A 13,872-nucleotide genomic window follows, 5' to 3' on the forward strand; every position below is an offset into this window, starting at 1 on the left:
TTAGAGCACTGAGAATGGTATTTTGATTTGCCATGACTTGCAGCGTTACTGAACAGTTCTGGGAAAACCTCCATCACCATAAGAAAAATATGCAATAAAGGATCAACCTGCCCTAGTCCTTTCTCACCCTTGAAGAAGCCCTCAAGACCTCCCTCCAATGTCAGAAGATACAGAGGAACGCTCTGTAGCTTAGCCTAGACAACAGTTTTCATATCAGAGACCTCCTAACTTTGCATTCAGGCTTCCATTTTCTCAGCACAAGAAAATAGTGCGCAATGTTCTGGAAGAGGAAAAGTTCATAAGGAACGTTCCCTTCTCAATCTCCTCGTCCCCAAAGCATATTCACAGTAGCGGAAATAAATCCAATACTCTTTCTTGCCAAGACCTTGCCCTACAAGAGAAGAATTCCATTTTTCAGCACTGTTACCTATGACAGATTTAGGAACCAAAACGTACTTAACACCATCGACAATTTTAGGTACGTGGTATGTATGTGCAACGTCCTAGATTGCTGGTACACTCTTTTCTTTACAAGTTCATATTCAGATCTTACTTTCTGCCCAAGAATACTTTTTTGGTTCTCCCTATTTCTTCCGTTAGAACTCACTATCACAATCAAATAAGCACTTTTCATTGATCAAATGGGAAAATTTGCACGTCTTGCATGATTTTCAATGATAAAGATGAATTGTTTCCTTTTCGATTGATGAAAGCAAGACTGCTCAATTTAGAAAAAGAAAATGTCACCTCTTTTTTCTCGCCCAGAAATATTCTCTGGAATAGTCTCGAAGCGGTCTTAGATCCAAGCCTACAGGAACTCAGTGGAATGTTACGTGGAAAACAAGGTCCCACATCGGCGATAGAAGAACCTTGACTATATACCGTCAAGATTGTGGGCTTTGTGACTAATGGTTACCATATAATATTTCAGATCAATAAGAGCAGAGCTGACAGGAGAATCTTTGGATCTCTCAAACTAAGTAATATACTCACAAATTTTGTAAAGGAAAGAAAAGTCTACTAAGCATATCAGAGCAGTAAACTGACAAATCAAGGGATGATGTAATTAGGACAAACAGAATGCCAAACAATTCTTGAAGAAGAGAGCAAAAGCCTTACAATTCTTGAGGAAGAACCCCTGTATTGAGGTACTTCCTAAGATCAGCTTGCGTGACCCATAGAGAGAAGACACGTCCAATTGGCAGCCCCATCTTGATGGTGCACAACTTCATTCAAATATGAAAGGACAATCAACAAAAAACAATAGAGAAAATCGCAGTGATCATGCATAATACTAAGTCAATGATGCATCCTGGGCAGCTTACCCCTGGAACTAGACATTCTCATACCCCCAAGACAATCTCCTCGCATCAAGTATCATGAATTTCCTTTTTTTTCCTACTTCGCGTGTGATGACTGGCCTGTGTGGGCGAGAGCTTCGCGCTCCTGAAGCACCCAATATTCTTTTGGGGGATCAAACTCTCCATTTATACAGCTGGATAACTTGCACAATTGAACATTGCTCTTCTCTTTGCAGCCACAACGCGCTGAACCAATCCCCACTTCACCACATCACGGATCTTGCACCATGCCACCTTGGCCCTTGCAATCCTAGAATTATGGACTCCATAACCCGTGCGAGATGGGCAGATCCCAAAATCTGCCCCCCTGCTCAACTCAATGATGAAAGTATGCTCTGGTGTCCACATCAAATTGCTAGGGATTGGAGATGGCACTTGGAAAAGCTCTTCAGGAGACAAATGGATGTTTGGCGCAAACACATCTTGTGTGTAAACAGGAAGATGACTGCTTTCGCCAGCACTCAAACTGGACAAAAAGTCCTCCCTTGCCAAGCTGTCGAATTACAGTCGGATCAAAGATTTTTGCAGTGATATGACTGTGGCCCCAGACAACTAATTGTCTAATCTCTGTGACATTGTAGCAGCACGATGCTGAAACCAGTGAGTAACTAAATTCAGGAGTCACTTCTGGTCTATCTGAATAATGATGCATTTCAGTTTCAGCTACCATAGATGTGCAAAAAGGTGGATGTGCCAATAAAGAAATGGGAACACTAAACTGTGAAAGATTAAGAAGGCCAAAAAGGAAAAGATAGATGGAAGTGATGTAATACCACAATAGCTTGGTTTAGCTCTGTGTAAAACAGATGATGAAGAGGCAGGCTCAGGCCGATTGACGGCTCTGTAGGCAAATTGGTTGGGGCTCTCAGAAGAGAGACGCTGGGCAGGGCATTGAGCACCGCCATTGATTCTTGTTATTGTAATCTAGCCATTTCAAGTTCTGCAACAAAATCTGTCAACCGAGCAGCGGGTCCAATCAAGTCCAAAATCAAACGGGTACTTTTTTAAGAGAAGTGCTTGCGGTATATATTCTGCCATGGAAGCAGACTAATCCGATAGAAACAGGCCCTTTCTATAGGTCCAGATAGATTCACACTCAGCTACTAGATAGAGATGTTTCAAGTTATGATTTATGTACCTTCTGAGAGTGGGCCAATATGTCTACCAACTGGTAAATTTGGCCATCGAGTTCTGCTTGAGAAACTTTCATGACCGAATTGAACACTATACTGGCCTTGTTCAAAGCTTGGTAGAAATACATTTTGTCATCGTTGATCACACAGGGGCTGGCATGTCTGACGATGGTCTCCCATGTCCGCTTGGTGATCCCATTTCCAAGTACCTGAAATAACATCGCACACAAAAGAAGTAGCACGATTTAATATTGAACAATGCTCAGAATAACGTGAACTGGAAAAAAGAGAAATTAGCAGTGCTCGAAGAGTAAGAGTCACTTTGTTTCTTAGAAAGGCCGTACAGCTGGAGGAAATCTTGAACAGTGTCGATTCCTCTCGAAGTCATGCTCTTGTGCAGAGCACTGTCTTTGGCTATTTTTTGCAAACGCCATACTTCGTCGCTCAGTGATTGTGGATAGTGCTTCTTGTTCACTGCACATAACAAAGAAAACTTGTCAGTCAGTCTTTCTATGGTCCACATACAGAGTTGATGGTTGGAATTAAATTGTTATGCTAAAATGATAGGCATTGCAAACTTACACTCTCCTCGATGATATTTAACGATGAAAGTTTCACTTCTCACTTCACTTATTCTTATTTCTGCAGAAACCTTTTGAACAGCTCGAGCTCATTTCCCAACTTCTTATCCAGCTCGAGATTGTCAGTGATGATTAAATTACGGAGGCAACCAATTCCCCCTTGCAAGATCACAGTCAGCTCCCCGGTTATCAATGGCCTTCTCCATTCCCTTTTGCAAACAATATTGTAATTGAATTCCTTTTCGGTCCAATCCTCTCCCTGGTCTGACCCGAAATCGCCATCAAGGATGACAATTTTGAACTTTGTGGAAGATAGAGGGCCACTCATAACCCTCTCATTGGTCCTGCCATCTACTAGTTCGATCCTCAAAGGAGTACCATCCTCGGTGCTTATCTGACCGCTAGTGAAGATGGTTGCCGGTAATTTGGTAACAAAATGCAGTTGCAAACTGCCTGTGCTTCCCTTATTCTTTTTTCTGCAACAGCGTTGATTCCTCTCAATGTCATGCGCTTGCGTAGAGCGCCATCTTTGGCTATTTTATCGAAACCATTCTTCATCGCTCAAAAATGGTGGGTGGTGCTTCTTGTTCACTGCACATAACAGAGGAAACTTGTCAATCTTTAAGTCTTTTTAAGGTCCACAAATATTATCAATGACAAATCCACTTCTTCATGCCACTTTCTTTGGAAACTTGAAACAAGACATGGAGTAAGTTTGTACAGCATAAGCCATTGTTTTTACCTAATCTCCCTACCAGCTTGTGACAACAATTTAGATTTTCAGCTAGGCATCCTTGTCAAGACTCTATCCTTAAAAAAGCCAAGAGCTTCATGTTTGGATCTACCCCCATAGAATAGGCAGACCCATATAGTTACCAGGGTTCTGAATACCATTCATTCCCTGGGCTATGCGCACCTCTGTTCTGAACTCTGCACCCATGTTAGGACTGAATCATATACTGGATTTTTGCAAGATAATCCTAGGGACCGAGCAGTGCAATACAGTCAGGAATCTTTTTCGAACATCTGCAGTTCAATCAGGGTTAGTAACAAGAAAGAATAGGGAGTCGTATGTAAAGAGAATGTGGGCTCAGGGCACTCCTTTTGGGCACTCCTCTTTAAACTTAATTCCTAAAAGCCAACCCTCCTACAGCATATGGGATAAAACATCAGCCACAATTGTGAATAAAAAGTGTTAGTATATGTGCTTGACCGTCTGCGACTCGACCACCACAGCCTCGCTGACCTCGAACAACTCAACGCTGCCCCCCCACCTCCTCTCTTCTCTCTCTCTCTCTCTCTCTCTATCTCTCTATCTCTCTAGCCCTTCCTCATCTCTCGCTACGAGACTTTCACATTCCGTGTTCAGTTTCTCCGTTTCGAACAAAACAAGAGAGGGAAAAACAGGGTTTGACCACACTCGTTTGAGTTGAAACTCATATATAACAAAGACAAAAGGAGGAATAAAATGAAAATCATGGACAGCAATCAATGAACTGAGTACTATGTTCAAAAGCTGATCAAAATTGGACAATGTTTTGGCATCATATGAGCGTGCCTTGTTCACTTCCTTAGCTTCATCATCAATATTTGTCCGGGAGAAAGCCTTTTTCATAGAACAAAAAAACAGAACAACAAAACAAACAAAATGGCTACACCAAGCACCACAACCAAGTCATGTTCTAAATTCCTTACTGGCGCAACATCCGGGTGTCCCTGTAATACTTGCTGGACTTCCATCGGGTCAGATTTCCATAACCCTCGAAAAGCATCTCACAATAGCAACCCTGGCCACGTTTACAATAATTGCAACGGTCGGGCAACCGCTTGCAACGGACAATTAGGCAACATTCTAAATCCAAATTCGAGGTGTCCACGAAACTCTCCAACGACCTGCAATCATGAATCCGCAAACACTTTAGAGATTCCAAGCGGTCCAAACCTTCCATGCTTCTTAGCTTCGGACATTTTCCTACTCGAAGCTCCCTTAACTTCCTCGATTTCGATAGGTCTGGCATCCTTTCGATCGACCTACAATATGTGAGCGCAAGGGATGAAAGGGATCCAAATTCTTTGAGGCCACGAATCTCAACTAGTAGCTCGCATTCTAACAGATCTACCTCTTGCAGATTCTTCATATGTGACAGCTCAAGTGCTATTGTGGGGTGGCGGCTATGGAGGACGTATCGAATTTTTTTTCGAACCGGAATCCTTTCATTTTCTGCAAAAAGGGTAGAGCTGTCTTGAAAGCGGGCAATCCTGCATAAGGAGTTTCTCCAACTCCGAATCACATATACCAACGAATATCGGCATCCACCAACAAGTAGAACATAAATATGGCAAAGGTGAGGTCGCCAGTTCTCGAAATATTGACTCTCTTAAACTAGATGGGAGCTGGAGGAGGAACCGCATGTTTGGGGAGGCCAATATTTGTTTTTCCATCTGAGATCGGGTACGATCGGGTCCACAGGATAAAGCAATGACATTCTCCAGCTCACCAAGAGGGGTCCACGTCGGATTCCCTAACCGTCTGCTCTCCTGTGCGGCTATCTCAAGTTCACGGATATTAGAGACAAGATTCGCCACAGTGGGTAATCCGGATATTTGGGTCCATGACAAGTCTGGCATTTTCAAACAGTACTGCCTACTTCCGTTGGACCAAAAAGGACCAGTCACTGACTAAACAAACCAGATCGCACTAGGTAATTTTGTCAACCCTCCCTTAATGTCCCTCATCCTAAGTGTTGTTAGTCGCTTTAGATTGCTAAATGAATCCGGTAGGTGATCAATACTTGTTCCTAACAAATCCAACTCGATTAATGATTGTAATTTCCCAATCGAGTTCGGAAGTTTCTTTATCTGCCCACAACCACGTAATCTCAAAATCTCCAAGAACACCAGCGTAGATAAATCGGGTGTTCTCCTTAAGTTTTTACAATTGCTGAGATCTAGGACTTTTAGTTTTCTTGTCGCCTGCAAAACAATTCGATAAAATAAAATATTTATTGAGAAACAACCTACAAAAAAAAAAAATGAAAAGAAACAATTTACGTGTCAAGGCGTGGGAGTTGTATCGTACTTTGATCCAATCAATACTTTCTCCCAAAATTTTGCTCCATGAAAAGTCAGGAACGACCAAATTAGTTGGATGAAAGTTTTTTGTCTCAAACATGGAACAAGAAATCCATCTTAAACGGGAGAAAAGATTATCGAAATCTCCAACAAAGATACCCCACGCGAGAACCGCAGGTTTTGTAAAGCAGCATATTCATCAGCCTTTAGAATTATGTCTTCATAAAAGAATCTTCGAGATCCAAGTGAAAGAGCTTCTATTTTCTTACTTCCCTGAGAATGGAAACACCAAGAAGTCCACGTGTAATGGTCAAAATCAAACAATTGCAAGCGCTCATAGCAATCAAATTGTCCTTTTGCAACAATAATCTGCAAGAATTCACATGAAATTAAATTGCTATACTCTTTCTATACCTCTTTTTGCTTTAGAATATTCAAGGCATCTTCATGATTCCACACTCTACTACGCTCGCAGGGTTCTTTGTTCTCTTGACGTACAATTTCCCTTCCGAGGTCTCGCACTTGATCATGCATCCAAAAAGTATTGTCATTTTTAATTTTGATCAAGGACATGAGAAAGAGGACCTTAATGGCAACGTTTGGATGGTATCCATAGGCATCCCACATATAGAGAGGGTATGTTTTATCCTCATTAACAAAAAAACAAGCTATATCCAAAAATACTTGCTTTTTTTTATTATCTAACTTATCATAAGATATCATCAATTTACTTTGGACTTCATCAGGAGGAGCATCTTTTAGCTTCTTCAATGTGGCTTGCCAGAATTCTCTGGGTTCATTGTTAAGGGATGAACCTGTAACCTCAAGGGCTAAAGGAAGCATTCCCAATGTGGAGACAATCTCATTTGAAAGGGAGCCATAATGATCTAATGGTGAGTCCCTTCTAAAGGCATGCTTACTGAAAAGCTTAAGAGCATCTCCAAATTTCATTTCTCGTACTTCGTAAATCGAAAGTTTTGCAGATTTTTTTACGTGGCCTTCACCTATTGCTCCTCCCTCAATTCTTAGAACACTTTGATCCCTAGTAGTTATGATAATCCTACTACCGGGACCGAACCAATCGCCTTCTTCTGCCAAACTTTTGAGTTGCTCTTTCTCGTCCACATCGTCCAAAACAATGAGCACTTTTCTATTGCCAAGAACTCTCTTAATCATGTTGATCCCCTCATCCAAATCACCAATTCGGTCTAGCATAGAATGAGAAGTAACAAACTTGGATAGCAACTATTTTTGCAAATATACCAGACCATGGCGTTGTGACGACTCTCGGACGTCTGAAAGGAAATTGCAATCTTTGAAGTGAGAAGACAGTTGATTGAAGACAACCTTAGCAAGTGTTGTTTTGCCAATCCCGCCCATTCCGTGTAATCCAAGAAATTCTATGCCATCAGATCCCACATCCAACATCTCGATTATAGCTTTTGCACGATCATCAACTCCAACTAGATTTTTAGTCACAATCTTTTATTGCGAACATTCAGCTTATCCAACACAGTTTCAATTACAGATTGCATCAAATCTGCTTGGCTGCAACAACGTAACAACCATTTTAAGAATATATCTCATATTGCAAAACTACTCCCTAAATGACTCAATTGTCCTTACAATTTGCGGAAATTACGCAAAATAATCTAGACGCTAAAACAATCAGGATTTTTCCCAATCTGTCTACGCTCCCCCAATTTAGTCATCATCCTCGTCAACCCCTGCCACCACCAAGCCGCCATTGACATCACTCACTTCCCCAGGCTGTCACTGTCGCTTTCCAGTGCCGTTGCCCATCGCACCTCGTCAATCCGCCCATCTCAGCCTTGTCTTAATCCTTCAAGTCACGCGGGTCGTGGCTTTGCGACCACCGGGGATGGCTTTGCCGGCCTCCGCTGACCCTAGATTTGGTTGGTGACATTAGACCCAACACCCCGAGCCCGAATCCGACTTGCCATGGAGTGAGAGAAAGAAAGGGTGGCGGCCAGATGGCTCGGCTGCGGCTTCTGGTGGCTTGGGATTGGGCTGGTGAAAAAGGAGTGGCAGGGACTGACGGAGAGCTGCTGCGATGGCTGGCCGGCGGCTTGGCGGAATTGCTAGGAGCGATCGCCACAATAGTGCCGATATTCATAAGAGAACAGAGCTTTTCACTTTTTTAAGTAATCGTTTCATTCTAATATTCCTTATGTATCCACTGGCCCTTATACTTTTATATTTTTATTCAATGCTTATGAAATCGAAAGTAATAAATCGCACTGCCATACAAATGAGGATGAAAGATACGGAGGAAACTACACAAAATCCCCTTAAATTACGGGTAGTACACATTTTTTTTCTGAAACATTCAACGGTTATGCAATATTTCCTGCACTTTTATTCTGTTAAAACTGTTATCTCTCTATTAGCTTTGTCGTTAGCAGTGTAGTGCACATGAGTTTTATGTGATTGATATATTTTTACCTCAATTTTTAAGAAAACTCTCCTTCATACTTAAACATGGTGAAAAATGAAAGAAAATTAGAAAATAGGAGAAAAATGAAAATAATGAAATAATAATTTTTCATCCACAACACTACAATTAAATTAAATAGAGAGGAAAAGGAAATCTACAAACAATAATTGAAAAGTTTTAGACATTTACCCTTCATCTTTCCTCCAGTTCCATCCCTTTATCTTGTCCACTTCAATGAGGGCCTTTTTCCATGATTCAACTTCATTATGAAATTTTTCTGGTGCACTGAAAGAGCTTTGCTGTATAACTTTGTTTTGAGCTTGACATCATCAGGCTCCACATCTAAGAAAATGGGCAAAATCTCTTTATTCACATTCGATTTGGAGGCGCACTCAACCATGTATGCAAGCTCTCGAAGGCACCAGGTGACTCGATGCATAATTCTTGGAGAATATGGGAATGTAGATCTTGGAGTTTTGGATGGCTTGTAGAAGTTCATCGCCAATTCTTTGACCGACATGGAGGGATTCATTATCCCTAAAGACGAGGATCCCGGTCTCAACCATGCCATGGTAAAGAAAATCGGTGAATCCATGACGAGTGTCTCGTCCATGAAAACTTAGAAAAACCTCGTAGGAAGGTCCAACTAATTCCCAGAATTCGTCCCTTTTGCTGGCACTTCGTGCTTCTTCGAGGTCCGGCTAAGAAGGACGCAGAGGTATATGAGGAGAGCGATGGAGAGTGCGGAGAGGCTGAGGATTCCGATGAGGAAGTAGAGCTTGAGGCTGGGGCAGGAGTCTCGCAGGTGAGCTCGTGAGGGAGAGAGCAGTCGAGAGGTCGGTGTTCGCCGGAAACCACCATGTTTCCAGCGGAGCGAAGAGCGAGAGAGTTGAAAAGGCTAACGGAGTACGTGAATGCGTGAGAATTCTAGAATGAGAGCTTTGCGGAGAGAGAGAGAGGAGCAGTGCAGAAGAGAGTCTCGTTTAGTAATACTATTACGAAAGTGCCACTGTGATGGATGAGTGGAAATAAATTGCAAAAAGTGACAATGATGGGTTCAGAAAGCATTGCACTCCACCCAAAAAAAGAAATTGTTCCAAAAGTGGGCACGCTTTATTGTTACGTGTGTTTGCATCTAAGCATGCCTCAGTCCAGGCCTCAATCGCCCGATGGCCTGCTCTAATCCCTCCTTCTCCAAATGGAATCGTCCTCAGCCGTTCGATCCGAATACCTGCTTCCAAGTCAAACCTCGTGCGGGGCCCAGAGAAGGAGAATGAGAAGGAAAGGCACATGAAATGAGGGTGTCACCATCATCGAGGACCACTCAACGATGAGAGAAAGCAAGTCAAAAAGTCTTTCCCCATCGAAAGGAAGAAGCACACTCCGAGGCACGCATGATCAAGGCGGCCGAGTCAAGACATGGGGTGAAAGAACTTCTAAGCTATCCTTCCAAAAGGGTCGACCAATGGATTGCACGACGAGTAAGTTCGATCAACCCCTGCCTTCACCTTGCTTCATTTGCAAAGGTCCACATTGGATCCAAAAGTGTCAAAAGAAGGGTAGGATCAATGCCCTCCTTGCCATCAAAGAAGAGGAGGAGGAGGAGCCTTGTCACGCCCCGAACTCCGAGGGCGTGAACATCCCACCATGGTCATGCAAATGTGCAACATTCTCATGACACGTCGCCGACCCATTCATATTATTATGGATGCGGAAGTGAAACAAATCCCCTAACAACAATTAATTTGGGATAGAAAAGCAAGCGATCAATCACAACCAAACACTTACATAATCCAACGGAGTTTACAAACAAAGGTCTACAACCAAAAGTCTACAAAAGGCTAAATTATAAAAAGGGACCGTCCCACGACCTACAAGCCGAACACAATCTCCAATCCTTCAACTTCACCTTTGTAACTCCACAAGGCCAACCATAACGAACCAGCCGCTCCATCCACTAGGGACTTGAAAATGTAAGCCCACAACGGGGTGAGACATTGTCTCAGCAAGTTCACCCCTTAAACCCTTATTAGAAAGAAAATACGCCTAAGGATGGCCTAGCCACACCATCACAAACAATGAGACTCACCTTTGCCTCAATTGCTTCCTGCAGGTTAGCACAGTTCATATTACTCAAGCATATTCAGTAATAGAATTCAAACAACTAGAACGCCGATATTTTCACATAACCAACAACCATAGGAGTCCTGATTATAAGACTAAATCATTATGACATGTCACATACCGTGCCACACAATTCCACCCAATAATCCAACACATCAAATCATTTAGCATGCGTTCCAATTGTTATTCACTGCCACACAAGGGCATAGCTTGCTCATAGTTCGGCTATCTACTGGCATTTAGCCAGACATCGTCTCCCCATCTTGGAGCACGACTTCGTTACTACGTCGACGACGTTCCCGAAGGAGCATAGGCCCAGAATCAACTGTGACCCGAGCTCGTTGTAAGGGGCATCCCACATAAGGGCAAGTCCGACTCAACAGCTCAGGACAATTTTCTCTTAATTAACACACAATAAATTCATACTTGGCCCAGGACACTTTGCATTTCACTCTATGCTTCCATTTAAAATAGTGATCCCGGCCTCTTTTCTTCATATTAAAAATATCCAAGAAATTACTCATGTGTGTGGGGACACGTTAATTTCAAACCAGAAAACCAATGTTTTACTTTTTCAAACCCCACCGTTTAATATAATCCTTAAAATCAAATTTTGGTATCAAAACTCGACACTTGGGATTTTCTTCTGAATAAAGTACATAGTTTTCACAATCAACACTCAATTTGTAATATACACTCATCAAATTCATAATCTGAATACATAGCAGCGATCAACGCGAAATTATGACAATTTAAGATCCTGAAATAATTTTCAAAAATAATAAATAATTAAATTTATTCCGAAAATTAATTAAATAATAATACTTTAATAATTTTATATAATATAATATATTATTAAATCATTAAATAATTTCAAAATATTTATTTATTCAAAAATAATCAATTAAGGTCTAATCAAGATTATAGTAATCTAAACATATACTTAGCCTTAATTAAACATGTATTAAACTAATCACACCCCTTAATCTAATCCACACTTAACTAAACTAATCTAACCACATAATCTTACTTAACTTAAATTAAGCATACCTAAAACATCATTAACCCTATAATCAAGGTTTAGGAGGCTAAACTCACCGGAATCGCTTTCCAATGAGTCTCTAACGAAGACAATGGCGAGGCGGTCAATAAACTTCCTCGGGGCAACACTAAAAGAGGATCGGAAGGCATCCAAAATGGGCCTTGAAGTTCCATGACCTAGCTGGAACTTAGCTTCTGATCTTGGCCGGAGGAGGGCTGTACGACGGCTAGTTGGGTGTGGAAACGACAGGCATGGACTACGGTAGCTCAGGTGGGTGGAAGCAGCGGCTTCGGCGGGACTTCCGATGGCCTTGGCGACAGCGAGCAGTTGCCTAGACGACAGCTTGGACGGTCATACGAAGGCGGAGCAGTAAGGACGCACGGCGGAGTAGCTCGCGCGAGCGAGCACACTATGGCGAGCGACGGCGACCTTGGCCGCTCCGAGGATAGGACAATAGTAGCACGGCTTCGACGGTGGCTGAGTCAGGGTCGCATGAGAAGCGGCCCAGGGTGGCGAACTGGCACGTAGACAAAGGTGGAGCAGCGAGCTGGTTGGTCGCGTGGGCGAAAGAGAAGCGGCATCGGTTGTGAGTGACTCCGGCGACATGCAGACGAGCGATCGTGCAAGCGGGCGAAGGGGCAGCCAGACGAGCTAGTTCCACACAGCTATTTTTTTTCCCTCCCTTCCCAAGGAAAATTCCTTGTTTCAAGGAAGAAGATGATGTGAGAGCCCACCTTTTTTAGAGCAAAAATGCACCCTACACTTGTCAAAACCCCCTTCACTTTGGCCTCATCATGACCTCAAGTAGGAGTGTCTGTCAAACCACATGGCATTACAGTGAACTCACAATTGCCGTATAAAGTGCGAAACACCAATTTCGGTATGTCTTATTTCTTGATCCTCAACTGATGATATCCTAATCTCAAGTCGATCTTGGAGAATATCGATGTATGAATGCAACGAACCAACTTTCTTCTTCACAAATAGAACGGGTGCTCCTCAAGGTGATGCGCTGGAACGTATGAATCCCCTATCCAATAATTCCTGCATTTGCACCTTCAGTTCTTTTAACTCGGGTAACACCATCCGGTAAAGGAGCCTTAGGGACTGGCTCTATTCTGAGTGCTAATTCAATCACGAACTCTATTTCTCTTTTGGAAGCAAACTTGGCAATTCTTTAGGAAATACCTCAGAAAAATTCTGTACCACGGTTATGTTCTCCATATTCGGCTCCTCAACTGACGCATCCATTACAATTGCCATGTAGACTCGGTAATCGACAACCAGAACCAAGTCATCTTTAGTGATGAATAACAAGGATTGAAGTTCCTCTTCGACTTTCAGTGATTCAAACCTTTCGCACGCTAACTGAACAAACTGAATTATATCATTCTCCCGATTCATAACCCTAGAAAGCTCCTCGAGCCAAACCTTTTTATATATGACTTCCAAGTCATACTTAAGCAAACCCTTCAAGTACAACTATAGTTAGAGATTCATCTTTCTATTACTTTATTACCACAACGAAAATCCTATAACCTTCATTGAAAATTTTGTTGCACTACTCTGATAAAAACATCTCAAAAACATTATTCCCTTGATTGATGCATTGTTGACCCATTCATGCTCTTCTAGCCATCCTAGTGGTGTCCTATCTGCAGTAACAGTACTTATGCTCTCTTGGACTTACACTGACAATTCCTAACCCGATGGTTGTGCTAGCCACATTCGAAGCATGCTCCCGTTGAACCGGGACACTGGGCTGATTCATGCTTCCTTCCACAAACTCGGCACACGATCGGTGAGTCCTCTACCTCCTGTAGGATGACAGCATGTACCCTTCCTTGTACTGGGGGTCTGTTCCAAGTACCCCACTAAATGTTCTCAAGCATGTTTCCTCTGTTCTGTCTTATCAACGACGGTGACAAAAAGCAAATTGTGGTTCCATCTGTCTATACATAAAATCTTTGATCGATGGCCTTACTGGCGACACTTGTAACAAGTCATTTCCCTCTTACAGCACAAAACAGATCCATGTCTTTTCTTACAAACACGATACACATCGATTGAGTTGGGCACTGACTTTCCAATTCTACTCTTT

General features: G+C 42.4%; 1 protein-coding gene across 3 annotated transcripts in view; it reads right to left on the reverse strand.

Moving 5' to 3' along the window:
- Nucleotides 1-13,872, reverse strand: part of LOC104428262 — a 52,494-nt gene continuing 38,622 nt past the window's right edge. The window contains exons 9-11 of one of the 3 annotated variants that reach the window (XM_039306658.1): nucleotides 1,120-1,226; nucleotides 748-808; nucleotides 1-391 (exon numbers count right to left, since the gene is read on the reverse strand). The gene's annotated coding sequence lies outside the window, so the exon portion shown is untranslated. Of the gene's footprint in view, nucleotides 392-747; nucleotides 809-1,006; nucleotides 1,227-13,872 lie in introns of those variants that run through there. The other 2 variants (XM_039306659.1, XM_039306653.1) reach the window with 2 other exon arrangements.

The sequence above is a fragment of the Eucalyptus grandis genome, chromosome 2 (genome assembly GCF_016545825.1).
Source record: "Eucalyptus grandis isolate ANBG69807.140 chromosome 2, ASM1654582v1, whole genome shotgun sequence".
Taxonomy (NCBI): domain Eukaryota; kingdom Viridiplantae; phylum Streptophyta; class Magnoliopsida; order Myrtales; family Myrtaceae; genus Eucalyptus; species Eucalyptus grandis.